The 16,066-nt window shown below is 33.4% G+C and overlaps 1 long non-coding RNA gene across 1 annotated transcript; it reads right to left on the bottom strand.

The window, feature by feature from the left end:
- Nucleotides 1-14,886: 14,886 nt before the first annotated feature.
- LOC102624128 (uncharacterized) lies at nucleotides 14,887-15,603 on the bottom strand. The gene is made up of 2 exons (XR_370975.4): nucleotides 15,303-15,603; nucleotides 14,887-15,129 (listed from the first exon to the last, which is right to left on the bottom strand). It is a non-coding gene; the product is annotated as an uncharacterized LOC102624128 (long non-coding RNA).
- Nucleotides 15,604-16,066: the final 463 nt, after the last annotated feature.

The raw sequence follows: 16,066 nt of genomic DNA, 5'->3' as shown, positions 1-16,066 counted from the left end.
CAATCTCGAAAGGAGAAGATAATGAAGGTAGAAAAGCAGGGAAAGTAGATTATGGGGGGAAAACAATAATAATAGTGAACGACAGAGAAGACTTGGATTGTTTACGGAAGTTTACTATTTTACTTTTCTAATTTAAGAAATTGATATAGTAAAACAAAAACAATAAAATTTTGGCCATTCAATAATCTTAGTGCCACTTGCCATAGGATCTTCAAAAGATTAAAAAAAAATAAAAAAAGCGATAAAAAATGAGGATCCGCCTATGTTACAATAGTTATGCCGTAACTCAATTTTTATCTTTTATGATTTAACTACTACCAAATTTACTTGAGCACCTTGCTTTTTTTTATTTATTTACAATTTGTTTGTGAATCTTAAAAGGACAAAATTATCCTTCTTGACAAATGTCGAAGAAAATAAAGAAAATAGAGTTAACCAGTACAGCCAGCAACAAAAGCATGCCATTGTTAAGTCTCGTCTCCATCAACTTTCGTGACCCACCACCATGCCTGAAGTTGCTAAAAGACCCGGAAGCAACACAAACATTATTATCCCACGAGACCACGCATTGGCTATGGCTACGTCGTATCCACGCCGAGCCACCACCTCTGGCGTCGTTATTGTCACAGGTGAATAATCTAGAGTTCCAACGTAGAGTTTCATGTCCAACAAATAATGATTTTGTTGTCTCCATTAGTAAATGTTCAAGATCCAAGACCTTTACTTGGAGACGAGTTATTCGTCCATTGAAGAACAAGAACAAGAACAAGCCCACCAAAATGAAAAAGAGAGCAGCAGTAATCAAAACTTGTTAATGATTTGGATTTGTCAATGCTAATGGAAACGAACGGCCACCCATCATCACTCCTATAGATTGTTGGACTGTGAGATTGGAAGGGATTCTTGATTACCGTTGCTGCTGGTTAAAATTGGAGTTGTTGAGTTATAGTAAACGTTTTAGCTTGGAGGCTAATGAGTTTGTGATCGAAATTTGGAATAATGGGTCTGAAACTAAGGGATTTGATGACATTGTAACGAAGAAGATCCCCATCAAATTGAAGTGATTGCCATGAAATTTTTAGAACATTTGGGGCCAAAAATGTAATTTCATTAATATTCCGTTAGATGAAGTTGAAGATCATGATGATGGAAGAATGTGAATGCGAGGAGTGATGATGATGGAGATGAAGATTGAAGATTGAAGGTGAAAAGAAAGAGAAAAAGAATCTTGAATTTTATTTTTAATTTATAAATTTAAGGGTATTGTTGTCTTTTATTGATTAATATAATTTGGATGTAAACAAGTAGATAGTTTAATACTTATAAAAATAATAAATAAAAAAGAGTATAAGATACTAAATAAAATTTTAATAGTGCATGATGTAAGTAGAAAGTGCCATATTATTGCTTAACATTTTATGAATAGAAAAGGAGTATAAGGACCTCTGTAAAATTTAATATTCGCTAAACCTTAAAAGACAAAAACCTACGGTACCGTGTAATTGTTGTAACATAGGCGGATTCCCAAAAAAAATCTAAGTCCCAATTGACAAGAAATAGCCACCTTCGTACTATGAAAATGCATTAACAAGAAATAGCCATCTTCATGCTATGAAAATGCAAAGTTGAGGCTAAATCGCAGGATTCAAAGTACAATGTAGCGTTGAATTATATTTATAAAGTAGAGGATTTTCCGTTCGCTCATTGTAATGGCTTAGTCAGACTTAAAATCCATTGGGGGTAAATTTTATTTACTTGAATTTGACTTTCCTCAAATATTTTATTTGATTTTTTATTTAACATACAAATTTAAAATGACTTCGATGAAGAAAATATAAAAGAACCTACTTTTTCATATTATTTGAAAATTTGAAGCTCTTGCATGAAAATTAATACCGAACTGAGCCTAAAGTCTATGATTTCGGCTTGTCTGCCATTAAGGCTTAATCACATTACAGGCGTGCACGAAACGACTTTGAGATTTTTGAACCATTTCAGCCCAAAACGCCCGTTAGGCCAGTCAGCAAAAGTAGTCAAAGACAGTGTGATTCGAAGTGGATCCATACCACTAGCCTAAAACCCCATCCTGATAAATCCATGGAACGGACACAGATTGAGCAATTAAATTAATTTTCTTTCGAGAGAACTGAAGGCTATATGCATATATATATTCAATGCTTGCTACAGCACTTCCACGAGTCTTCCAGTTACAGTCCGATGGATTAAACTTCTTGTTTGAGAAAGATGACTAAATTAACAGAAATTTATTTAGATCATACGAATTACAGATACAGCTATGTAACATTAATTATCTGTTAGGGCTCGACTGCCTTACATAAAAGGTAAGAATATATAGCTCTTGCGGAACAGTTAAGTCCAGCCCCTGTTTAATTTTCTTCTCCATCACTGCCAGCCCTCTGTAAAGCAAATAATTACTCAAGTTCCGACTCCAAATTTACAAACTTTCCCAGCAATCCGTCTATTGATTTTCAGCCTTTAATGTTTAAACGATGTATTCCATTCAAATAAGATGAATTAAGGAGGAGAATTTGAGTTATTTTATGTGAATGCCTAAAAGTTTAACTCTTGACATGCATACTTGGTCCTTACCAAGCGCATTTATTGATTATGAAACCTAAATCTCCGTTGCCAGCGATCAGGTTACTAATTATACATATGTTAAAATTGATACAATAAATTGAAATGGTTGAACTTGCATGGCGAGGGGACGGCGGAGACGGGGCATAATAGCTAGTAACAAACATTTATTTGTAATTTGTTTAATTGAACCAAAATGAAATTGTGAAGAAGCAAGAAGACAATTTCCAAAGGAAAGCATATACTTGATGTCTTAGGCCTTTTTTGGATTGAAATGATGTAATTTTTAAGGCACAACTGCTGTGAAAAAAAAACTGTAACTATAAAATAAAAATTACTAATATATAATAAACATAATTTTTAAACAATAGTTTTTACAACACTATTACAGTTATAATAGATTTTACATCATAAAAGTAAAAAAAGTATATCAATATAGCTTGCAAGCTACAACATCCCGTGTTTACCAAACACTTTGGTACTGTATCTTTTAAGTTACAGCTGTCCAACCTCAATTTCAAACAGGATCTAAATAGCTGTCCAACCTCAATTTCAAACAGGATCTAAATAACATTAATTTGTCCGGCATATCCCATGGCGATGCCCATGATTTGGCATAGGGGATTGTTGCGTAGTAGGAATCTCCCTGAGGCGCCGCCGGATTAAACGTTCCATCATTCCCTGACGGATTAAACTTCCTGTCGTTCAAAGTCCGAAGACAAAAACAAAATTAATAGTGAAAGAGGGAAAAAAAAAAAGGCCATGGAAGCGTACTGCACCACAATCTGAAAAATGAAGCTGTAAAGATTGGCACCTTGAATTGCCCCCAATTCCGGAATTCTTGCTTCTATCAATAGAGGCCATGAACTCATCGATAGGATCATACAGGGTACAATCAAAGCACAGACACAGGCATTTCTGTGGCACCTCAACATTCTGCTGTACTACAAATATGATCAGATATGTGCCAAATAAGCGAAATGAATCTTTCACTTTAAAATTTTATTTGATTATGGCCAACATCAGATCTCTGATATAGAGATTACAGTTAAAGACATAATGCAGCACGCAGAAATCAGAATGCAGAAATGCCTCACTATATATAATTAACTTACAATTAACTTTTTCTTCATTTTGGTTGATAACTTTCGTACATACTAGAGAGTCAATAATACCGAGAAGGAAGAAAATAAAAATCCGGACCCTGACCACCCAAGTCAAAGAAAAGAAAATGCACTTTATTTCCCAAATGTTTTTGTTAAATTCATTTTCCTGAGCTCCCATGTGAACTCAAATCTTTGCTTTGGTAGACTATTTAACCCACCAAAATTGTGCCTTGTGCAAGACAGTAATTTACATTCCTCAGGCCTGCCAGCAAAAAAATTCAACAAATACTGAAAGAAGATCTAACTGCTGCTGCACATTATTTTCCTTTCCTTGCTGGTTTTAGGAGCGCTGGAATGTCTATAAAATGAAACGAAATATTGCTGGTCATGCGCTGCCTAAGCATTTACCCACGACAGTAGTAGAAATTTGCACATTATTTTTAGAGAGAATGAGCTGATGATAATCAGAGACAATAGGGAAAAAAAATCTTTAAACATCATAAAAAAGGCTTCATTATGTGAGTATTAAAACACAAAGATGTGGCTATATGGGTGCAATTTAGAGAATTAGATTTGTCATGCTGACTGACCCGCTTAGTTCAAATATTTTAAAACAAGTATCATCGGTCCTTTAATTAAGCCATCCAACCGGCTGATGGAAAATAATCTTGGGTAAATACACTAATGGCATTGCATAATCACACAAATAGTCTGATATGCAGGAAACTGAGGTCTTGATCCCACAACCAAGGGTAGACGGAACACTTCAGTAAACAAGCTGCTGCATACAGAAATAGTGACAGCAGAAGCAGTCTAAATAACACGCAAAAAAAAAAAAAAAGTTTAAATAACATAAACCTTGCTGAATGTAATATAGAAATTTACATCCTAGAGTTTCTTTTGACCAACCTAGACAACCCAACTATTTTGGAAGCAATAGTTTAAAGATAGCTGAGAGAAAGAGTGAGATGTATTTATGAATGTACTTGTAAGCACAGCACATATTTGAACTTCTAAGGATTTTAAAATATTACCTTTTGCATCTTGAGTCGTACATGACCAAATTACCTTCTGCTGATTGCTGAGGACTCTTTGATGAACAGTAAGAATTCATATTATACTAGGATTAGTTTCCTTATTAACTAAAGTTTAAGACTTTTAAATTCCTTTCTAATTTAGGATTTTGTTTTACTTCATGAATTAGGATAATTACTACTACTATAAATAGCTCCCTCTTGTAGCCTTTGAGGGCAGAGAATTTTGAGTTTAATAATATTTCAATTTTCAAATCTCTTTGTGAGTATTTGAACAGTTAATTCTCGATATTCTGCGGAATCAACGAGTCTTAACCCCTAAATTCGCGGTATTCTTTTGAATCAACGTGAATTTAATTGTTCTTTTGTTCCGGTATCCTCTAGAATCAACAGAATATTTTGAACATTAAACTTCCGCTGCATCAGTCTTTGGCCATAATGTTCCTCCATTTATCCTTGAGATCGGATGGTGTACGAGTTGGATCAAAAACATGACAACCAAATTCCAAAACTTGCTTCCAAGGAAGATTTTTATTTACTTTAGTTGAAAAATTTTCCACTCCTTCCTGCAACATAAGAGTAGATATCAACAAGTCAGCAAATTAAATATTGAATACTTTCTAACTCACTAATCCATCTTGAATATTTAGGACTGAATCACAACAACAGTTCAGATTTTTAAAGTTTAGCTCCTACTCTTATTTGCATTTAAAAACATGAAAACAATGTACAATATGAGATGCACCACACGCGCGCGCGCACACACGCTCAGACATACAGACACACACACATATACATACATATAAAATTGAATTGTAAAGTAGTAGTGAAGGCAAAATTTCTAAATTTTAGAAATGAGCTACCGAATTGAGATGCAAGAAAGATTTTAAGAAATCAAACAATATTAAGTAAAGGTGGAAAACCCGTTAGAGACAGAATAATTTCAACAATGCGTTAAATGAAATTGAATCAATTGTCAATTTCATACGGGTTCAAATATTTCATTAAGTGAAATCAGTATCATGATTTGCGGTAGATGTCAAAACCGAAGGACATTATTCGGAAATACAAGCGCATCGATTTGGATTGAAAACAAACAGTAGCAATGACCGTGAATCCATACCTTCGGCATTTCTTCTTCTTCAGCTGTCCAATGTAATCTCCTACTTTTTTCAGAAGCAAATGTAAGGTTTGTGCTGCAATGTGAAATGGAAAAATAAATTCCAAATCAGTATAAGAAGCATATACAAATACCTCAACCAAATTGGAATATTTCCAACATTAAACCTTATGAGAAAGTATAAACTTTCTAATATACTGCACATGCTGACTCACCAATTTTCACCAAAATCTTGTGTAGACTTTTTGAAGGCAGTTGATTTCTCATTTCGAGCCTGAGCTATTTTCTCTGGTTTAGCACCTTTTGGTGGGGATAACTTTTTTGATGAGTCAACATTCTGAGATTTTGTTTTCTTTGGGTTGGCATCTTTTGATGAGGGCAACTTTTTTGGTGAATCAATACACCGAGATTGTGCCTTCTTACTGTTTGGTAACAGAAAAAGGAGGAAAAAATGGAGAGTGTAAGCATTACTTTTATCTCATCCTTAACTTCGGAAAGTGGAGGAGAACAAAGGGGAAAAGAGGGGAACGGGGCATCTTTTTCTCTCTTCCTCTCATGGAAAATTCTTTCTTTTACACTCTATTTCATTTTTCTGCAAATTACTCAAAAAGCTTTTGGTTTTTAAGGCAATGTTTATTAAGCCATATGAGTGGTGGCACAATTTTTTACCAAAGGCCCAGAAACTGACTTGTGCGTTGGAGGGTTCACGCCGGAAAAACTTTCGGCGCCTCTGACCGTCTTCTATGATTTCAGGTATTCGTAGGTTAATCACTAGTGATTGCAAGATGATAGGTCCCAGTCAGAATTAGTAGGAAATAACAAGTAAATAATTTGTTCTTCTTAGGGTGAGAACTACCACAATTGCTAATAGCATTGGATAAAAGTCTGATCTCCTTTATTGAGATATTGGAGCTTATTTATAGTTTCATACATCACGAACTACTTTGCTTTGTAACCGTGAAAGAAGGCTTAAACAAAGCTAATCAGATAAAGTAGCTAATATCAACTAAACTACTTAGCTATAAATTCGAAACAAATAACAATCTTTAAGGAAACATCTTTAAACAAGAATTCTCCACCAAATCAGTAACGGGTTGACGTGGTAAACCACCTGTTGCATCCTTGAAGAAGTCAGCTCTAATATTCTCACTTAAACGACACACTCTCACATAATGCATGCCTCATGCATGATTTGCATGGCTTCTTGCATGTGCCCATGCATACTCCTCATACTTGCTGTTGGGTTTAGGTGCTCACTTGGACCTGCATAGCTCCTTATCACATGACATCTTGATAATTGACCAATCGATTCTCTATCAAATAAATCAAATGCTGGTGTAGAAGTCTGATATTAAGTCGCTAATAGACTAGATCAGATTTGGGCATCAACATTTGGCGCCATCTGTGAGGAATCGGTACAAAAAGCCAACTTCTTGTCTCTATCAATTTTTCATCTGGCCAAGCCAAAGGCATAATATTATCATGCACAAATTGATAAGCCGGCTCAAACACGGAAGCCAATCAAGGCTAGATGGAATGCTTACCCATAAAGGTTTGGCTTATTTATCGCTTTAAGTATATTGTCATTAAAATTCAATTTCCATTTGCAATGATGATTGATTTATCAAATGAGAGATGCTTGGAAATTCTTTAATAACATGCATGTTTCAATACCGTGCATGATATATTTGCTGAAATTGAATATTATCCCTTGGAATTCGTTGATAATATTCCTTTACAAAATTAGCTTGTTAGAATGGGCTTCATTCACAATTCAAGATTACATGCTATTATATTTGCAAATGAATTAATTTAATATTTTCCAACGACATGCTTGACATAATCATCATAATGTTAACAATTAAGCTTTATTATGGCTAATTATTCAGCTTCGTTATGGCTAATTAGATGTGTAATGCTGCTACCATCATTATTTTGCTGATGTATTTATTTCTTGATTGATTGTTCATTATATGCAGAAGACACGTCCACATCGCCATTCATTTTGCTTAATGTTTCTCCATTTGCTTCATCCTTTGTAAAGATCCAACTAAAATTCTCAGAAGTTGTCACTTCAAAAGTTTCATAATTAAAAGTTAAAATTAACATATAATATCATCAAGTAATATTTTGTTTTAAAAAATATCACTTTAGAGACTTCCACTGATCTTTGAAAATCACACACATTTTTCAAACACTAAAAAAAGAGAACAATCACCGAAAGAAAATGATCGTATTAAATCATTAAAAAAAAAACCACATTTGCATGAGCAGTTGCGAGCGAGCATCTTTAGTCAACCATTTTGTTCCCAAACAAAAAAAATGTCAACTAAGCAGAAGGAAAAGCTCTCGAGAAGCAAACAGAGAAAGATGAAGAAACAGGGAGAAAATACCAATTCATGTTCGTGATTGAAGAAATGAAGCGACTGAGTTGTTGAAACTCGACTTGGTGAAGCGAATTTAGAGACGCCAGCCCTGCCACCGCGCGTTTTTGTTCTCACAAAATTTCTTTGAAAGCCACTACGATTCTCCGAGTGGTTCTGTGGGGTTTTTTCATACTTTTAATACAACCAAACGCTGCGTTTAATATGTAGCTGCGGCTGGGATGATTATGGGCTTGTAAGCATGTACCTGGGCCTTATAAACATTTACCTTTTACTTTCTTTTTGAATGAATGTTATTTATTTATGATGAAATTATGTTTAGCTTAAAATAAATTTTGAATTTAAATTAGGATAAGAATCAAAGAAAAGTATAATTAATTAAGTATATATCTTATCCTTAATAGTAAATTATTTCATAACTATTTTAGTAATTGAAATTTTAATTAAAAAATAGGTGTAAAAAGTATTTTTAAGTCAAATAGCCTAATCTTAATTAAAAGGAGGTACTAGGAGTATTTTTATGATTTAAATATAAAAAATGCTTAATTTATTTTTTTGTAAGGGTAAAATTTTGTTAATGGTCAACTCAACGGTGTAGGTATAAAAAATTAAAATGAATAGGACTTGAGTGTCAAAATATAGAAATACTATTTATTTATTTATTTTTAACAAAACATAGACGGTAGTGCAATTAAATCAAAAAAAAAAAAGGCAAAGCAAGGGGTTACTTGCCCTATTGGTAACGTAATTTTGCCTAGTTTGATAATTAAAAAGAAAGTGAAAAAGAACTATGCAATCCACGAATCTGATAAGAGGAAAGAAAGTAAAAAGAGTTGTACAAAATATTTTGGTACTAAGTTCTCAAACTTTGTTTGGGTCAGATGAGCTCTATTCAAAATGTAGTTTTATCAGTTTATTATAAATAAATCTCATTTCTCATATCTAACGGTCCGAAACTTCCTATCAAAAAAAGGGTCCAAAACTAATGTCAAATGGAGAAAATTGGGCTGATTATGGAGGAGAGGTGAAGAAGAATGGGAAAACAAAATTATTGCTATACTTATAGCTAAATTGTAAATAAGAAATAATGTAAGGGATTCAATCAAAAAAAGACAAAAGAGGGGTTTGGTGTCACAGGGTACCGAAGCTTTGTCCTTCATCTACATATATAAACGAGGAATTTGTTGGCCTTACCGTGCTTACGGGTCAATTTGAAACCATTTTATTTTTATTTTAAGTATCTACACTCAATCTGAAATGTCAAGTCATCGTACGGAAAGGATGGCATCCAATCTGGGGAGGAGGATGAAGCTGGCTAGAACTTCAGTGGCAGCCCTGATTAATTTATTTTTTCACTTTGTTTTATTTTACTTACTTTTTTTTGGGGCCGGGGCGCGGGGGGGGGGGGGGGGGGGCAACACACTGCATGCTCAAAACCTTTTTAGCAAAGTATCCCTTGCACAAACACAAATTAATAATGTTAATGTGTTATAGGAATAATGTTACTGTCTACACTGTGCTTGTTGCCTATGTAAGTGTTATAGGAATAATGTTACTGTGCTTGTACGACAGAAGCGTTACTCCATCAGAGGAGTCTGAGGGAAGTTCCTGCAGGTGGAAATAATCCGGAATCAGCTCCAACTGATCACCATTATTGAAGTACTGCCCGATATTTCAGTTTTATGACAATAAACATGTTTTAATAAACCAATTATTAATGTTACCATATAATATATATGCTCTGCAATTTTTTTTTTTAAGTTATTGTATTCTAGTGACTGCGTATGGTGAAACCAGATTTTTCATTCGATGGGGGCATATGGAAAGAACAAACTTTATTAACGCAGCTAGCAATACATGAGTAATATGAAACTGAGGGGGTAAAGAATAAAATTTATATCTAGGTTAAGGTCATTTTTAAAGCTTGGGGTCCAGGACCTCCCACAATTCCGCTCCTCTGTACATGTACTGCTCATGGAGATACCAATTATAGGCATATAATTTGTATTATTCTTGTGAATTGGAGTTAAGAATTTATTCTTTAGATTTAGTAGCTATAATCTTTTCAACAAATAACACATAAATAAGTGCAGTAGTCCCAGGGACTCGATAGTCTTCTTTGGCTGATTACTTGACTTTGAATCTTAGAGAGGTAGAGATTAAAAAATTAATTTGAATTTTTAAAACTGCTCAAGTAAATGGAAAAATAGTTTATTTTTTATAAAAATATTTTTTTGATTTAGATATTACTTTGTAAATTATTACGATGACATAGAAAAATGCAAATACCTAAATTCTAAATAAAAAATAGAAAAATACAAATACCTAAATTCTAAATAAAAAAATGTGAAACTAGAGCATATATACTACTTACAAGGAAAAATTGAACAAAATCCCCTCTTATTTAGTAAAATTAATGATTTTTCTAACATTTAATAACCTACTAGAATGTCCCTGATAATTGTGATGTTAAATAGTACACTTTTTGAAGGTTAAGCAATTCGATCTGTATAATGAATATGTAGTTGAAAACGTTGAGGATATTATCTCACGTCAGTTAATGGACTAATGATGTAAACTTGAGACAACTCTCAACTCTTGAGATATGAGTTAGGTTTATGAGTTTCTATAGAAAAAAGACAGATTTTAAAGATTAAATTATGCTAAATTAGTTACTAGATTTTCTTTAAACAAGGCCCAGAAGCCAACATTGGGCCTAAAACAACTGAACTAAAAGAGGTAATATTAATCCCTTCAATGCATTTCACTAGCCCACATTTATCAATTTGTCTCATTTATTTTTAGAAATAAATACCCCTACTAACAATTTAAAAATTAATTAAAGTAAATATTATTTTTATTTATTTCTTATGCCTCTGCACTCTTTCTCTCCTCTCTGGTTGTCAACGATAAAAGTTCTGTTCCCAACTTCCTACTTCTTTTGCTAATGCATTCCCAGACCGTGCAAATGAAACCAAGGATGTAGTTTTGTCTATAAAAACTGCAATGGATTTTATTATTTAGCAACTTTCTAAAGATGGAGAATTGTCTCTTGCTTCGGCATATTCTCACTTTCTTCTTGATTGCTGTTCATGAAGCAATGATATTTTGGAAGCTTGTTTTCTAGCTAATTTCCTTTTCATGTCTGGAAATTGTTTATGTGGTATCGTATTTCGGACCTTGGACAATTTGGAAGTTCTTCGTGGGGCTGTCCTCTTTCCTGCATTATTCCACAGTTCTTTACATCTTTGGAGGTTCTCATGTTTTGTAGTCCTTTATAATATCTAGAAGTCCAAAATTTTAATGTGGTTCTTTATCACCGTCTGTTAAAATACATACTGGTAGTGGTGATAGACTAGGTCCAATTATGATACTAAAAGAGTAGATGAGAGAGGGCAAAAATACATTTATTGTTAATTATTTTTTTAAATCTATAAAAAGGATCATTCAAAAATAAATGAATTAATTAGAAAGAGGAGTTGATAAAATAAATTACGTAGTATATTAGAGAATTTTAAAAAATGGTTATTGTGGTTCTTTCGTTCACTCGACAATTCTCCTTTAATTGTGACGCTCATTAATAAGTCATAAGATTTTAGCTTTTCCACGCTATTGACTTAGATTTACATATGCAAGTTGCATTCAATCAACTTGCATTGTGGAATATATAACACATTAACACCAAAGTCCAAATAAATTTACTTGTTTTGTAATTATTACTAAGTTTTGGAATTTAAGTTTAGAAAACGTGGATATATAAAGAAGAATAAGTGGAGGTGGCAACAACTTTTCGTGGAGAAGAAAAAGACGAGAGAGAGAGAGAGAGAGAGAGAGAGAGAGAGAGAGAGAGAGAGAGAGAGAGAGAGAGAGAGAGAAGAGTGACGCAATATTAAATTTAAACTTTGATTGGATGATTAGAAGACGAAATTAACTCTGTTTCTCCTAAATTTTAAGAGTAAGTTCTTGGCATCGCCCTCTCAATCTTACTGATCTTGATTTTTGTTTTATTCTATCATTAACTATTATTTGAGATGCCAAATTATTAAAGAGACAATTATTAGGCTGTTATTATAAGTGAAAAATATTAAGATTCTTGATGTTGTTAGCTTCTAGTATTATTTAGAGAATAATTTGTGTTGTAATCCCATTAATATAGTGGAAGATTATATCATACTACAGTCCCATGATTTTTTCCGCTTTGGGTTTTTCACGTAAAAGTGGTTGATTTATTACTTTGGATTGTGTTAATTTATTTTCTACTTATCTATTTGTGGTACACATCCTATTTTAATCACATAAAGAAGGAAATAATTTTATTTCTACTTAATTTGCAATGCTTGTGTGAGTCCTTTCCCAACAGCATTAATCCCAAACCCATCATTTTTTTCTGCAGCTTGTTTTTCTTTTCCCTATGTCTGTCTTCTTCAGTAATCTGAAAGAGAAATCCTAGACAAAAAGAAACAAAGTTCAAGTTGAATGAATAGCGTTTTGAATATCCTCATCAAGTCACACGGCATAGACCCACCAAGAAGAAAACACATGCATGATCCCACAAATTCTTTCATGATATATCTACAATGAATTAAAATGGTAGAAATTGCAAGGTGGGGGTTGGTTAGAGATGGAGCATAATAATAGCTATAACAAGCATTTATTTGTAATTTGTTCAATTGAACCAATATGAGATTGTGAAGAACCAAGAAGACAAGCCAATATGAGATTGTGAAGAAGCAAGAATACAAGGTCGAAATGAAAGCATAAACTTCATGACAGAGATTAATGATCTTTCACGTTCTTGACTTACATGTTGCATTCATTCAAAGCCTCGGTACGAGCTCCATTTAAACGCAATGACCTAGGAAGTACTACTCAATGTTTCAGTTTTATGACAATAAGATTGCGTTTGGGATTGAGATTGGACAACTGTAATTTAAAAGTTACAATATTAAAGTGTTTGGCTTGAAAGTTATGTTGATATAATTTTTCACTTGTATCATAGAGAATCTATTATATTTTTAATAATTTTGTCAAAATTATTATTTAAAATTTATGTTTACTATATATTATTAATTTTTGTTCCATAATTATAATATTTTTTTTACAGTAGTTGTAATTTAAAAGGTACAGTACCTCAATCCCAAACAAGTCCTAAACATGTTTTAATAAACCATTTATTAATTTTACCATATAATATGCATGCTCTCCAGTTCCTTTTTTTAAAGTTATAATATTATGGAAACAACAAATCTCATTCCATCACCGCATATGTGCTAGTAAGTAGTGGTTCTTTCAAATTTGATGAGTATTCTCGTGATTGCGTATGGTGAAACTAGAATTTTCATTCGATGGGGGCATTTGGAGACAACAAACTTTGTTAACGCAGCTGGCAATATGTGAGAACTATGAAACTGAGAGGGTAAAGAGTAAACTTTACCTAGATAATAAGATAAAGGTCATTTTCAATGCTTTGGGTCCAGGACCTCCCGTAATTCCACTCCTCTGTACATGCATTGCTGAGATATCAATTTTCAGCATATAATTTCAATTATTCTTGTGAATTGGAGTTAAAAATGTATCCTTTAGAATTGAAGTTAAGAATAATTGTTGTTAATTAAATGGTACATATTCATATTCATATTCATATTCATGCTATGAAAATGCAAAGTTGAGGCTAAATTGCAGTATTTTAAACTACAATGTAGTGTTGAATTATACTTGTAAAGTAGAGGATTTTCCGTTCGCTCACTGTAGTGGCTTAGGCAGACTTAAAATCCATTGGGAGTAAATTTAATTTACTTGAATTTGACTTTCCTCAAATATTTTTATTTAATTTTTTCATTTAACATAAAATTTAAAATAATTTTGATGAAGAAAATATAAGAACCTGCTTCTTCATGTTAGTTGAATATTTGAATTTCTCGCATAAAGTTAACACCGAACTGAGCCTAAAGTCTATGATTTCGGCTTTTCTGCCATTAGTGGCTTAATCAAATTCATCAGATTGTTGACCAGTAAATTAATTTTCTGAAGGCTTATACACACACACACACACACAACGCTTGCTACAGCACTTCCACAAGTCTTCCGGTTACAGTCCGATGGATTAAACTTCTTGTTTGAGAGTTCAATTGAAAAAAAAAAAGGATGACTAAATTAATAGAAATTAATTTAGATCATATGAATCGCAGATACAGCTATATAACATTAATTATCTGTTAGGGCTCGACTAACTTACATAAAAGGTAAGATATAGCTCTTGTAGGACAGTTCAATCCAGCCCCAGTTTAATTTTCTTCTCCATCACCGCCTGCCCTCTGTAAAGCAAATAATTGCTCGAGTTCCGGCTCCAAATTTACAAACTTTCCCGACAATCCATCTATTGATTTTCAGCCTTCAATGTTTAATCGATGTATTGCAATCAAATAAGATGAATTAAAGAGAAGAATTTGAGTTATTTTAGGTGAATGCCTAAAAGTTAACTCTTGACATACATACTTGGTCCTTCTTACCAAGCGCATTTATTGATTATGAAACCTAAATCTCCGTTGCCAGCGATCAGGTTACTAATTATATATATGTTAAAATTGATACAATAAATTTAAATTGTTGAAATTGCAAAGTGAGGGGAGGGCAGAGACGGGGCATAATAGCTAGTAACAAGCATTTATTTGTAATTTGTTTAACTGAACCGAAATGAGATTGTGAAGAAGCAAGAAGACATTGTCGAAATGAAAACACATACTTCATGACTTAATAACATTCACTTGCTGGTTTTTAACCATGTTGATGACTCCCAGGATCTCGTACAGGGGAGTTCGGCCTATTAGGAATCCACCTGAGGCTCCGCCGGATTAAACGTTCCGTCATACTCTGACGGATTAAACTTCCTGTCGTTCAGAGTCCAAAGACACAAACAAAATTAATATTGAGAAAGAAAAAAAAGGCCATGGATGTGTACACAATCGAAATTAAAATTGAAAAACCCAAAAAAAAAAAAAAGGGGCTATGGAAGCGTACAGAATCACATGAATCTGAAAAATGAAGCTGTAAAGATTTGCACCTTGAATTGCCCCAAATTCGGGAATTCTTGCTTCTATCAATAGAGGCCATGAACTCATTGTCAAAGTTTTTGGCTGCAACTTCTAGAAGCTACATCTAGAAGCGTTGATGCAGCAAATGTTGAAGGGACCGCCAAGGAAGAATGAAGAAGATGTTGCAGAAGTTGATCTTGACAAATGATGGTTGAAACGCCAAAATGGAAGAAAGAAAAATGTTGGAACACGGCTTTGAAGAAGCCACGAGAAGAATAAAGAAAATATTAAAATAATAGCCAATTTTGGCTATATAAAGAAAGCTCCCCATTTTTGGATTTTTTTTGTATCTAATCCTCGGCTTCTTTTCTTCATTCAGAGAGTATTTCTTTGGGGTGTATTTGGGGCTTAGGTGAGAGAAAATTATTTCTGAGAGTGTGGTTGTAATAATTTTCCACATAGTGAATATTTTTTCTCTGGTTGTCTTTTTGACAACGGTCGTGGTTTTTCTCCGGATTTGGAGTTTTCCACGTAAATCTTGTGTTGTGTGATTGGTGTATTCTCCATTAAATTTTTCTGTTAATTTGTTGCTTGACAAATTGCTTGGAGTGATCTTGGGAGGAAGCTCAATTTCCTAACACTCATTGATAAGATTATACACGCTGCAATCAAAGCACAGACGCAGGCATTTCTGTGGCACCTCAACATTCTGCTGTACTACAAAAATGATCAGATATATGACAATTAAGTTAATTGACTCTCTCACTTTAAAATTTTATTTGATTATGGCTAA

This window comes from Citrus sinensis, chromosome 6 (assembly GCF_022201045.2).
Source record: "Citrus sinensis cultivar Valencia sweet orange chromosome 6, DVS_A1.0, whole genome shotgun sequence".
Classification (NCBI taxonomy): Eukaryota; Viridiplantae; Streptophyta; class Magnoliopsida; order Sapindales; family Rutaceae; genus Citrus; species Citrus sinensis.
The sequence above is the reverse complement of the archived record's forward strand: the minus strand, read 5'-3'. Positions and strand labels throughout refer to the sequence as shown.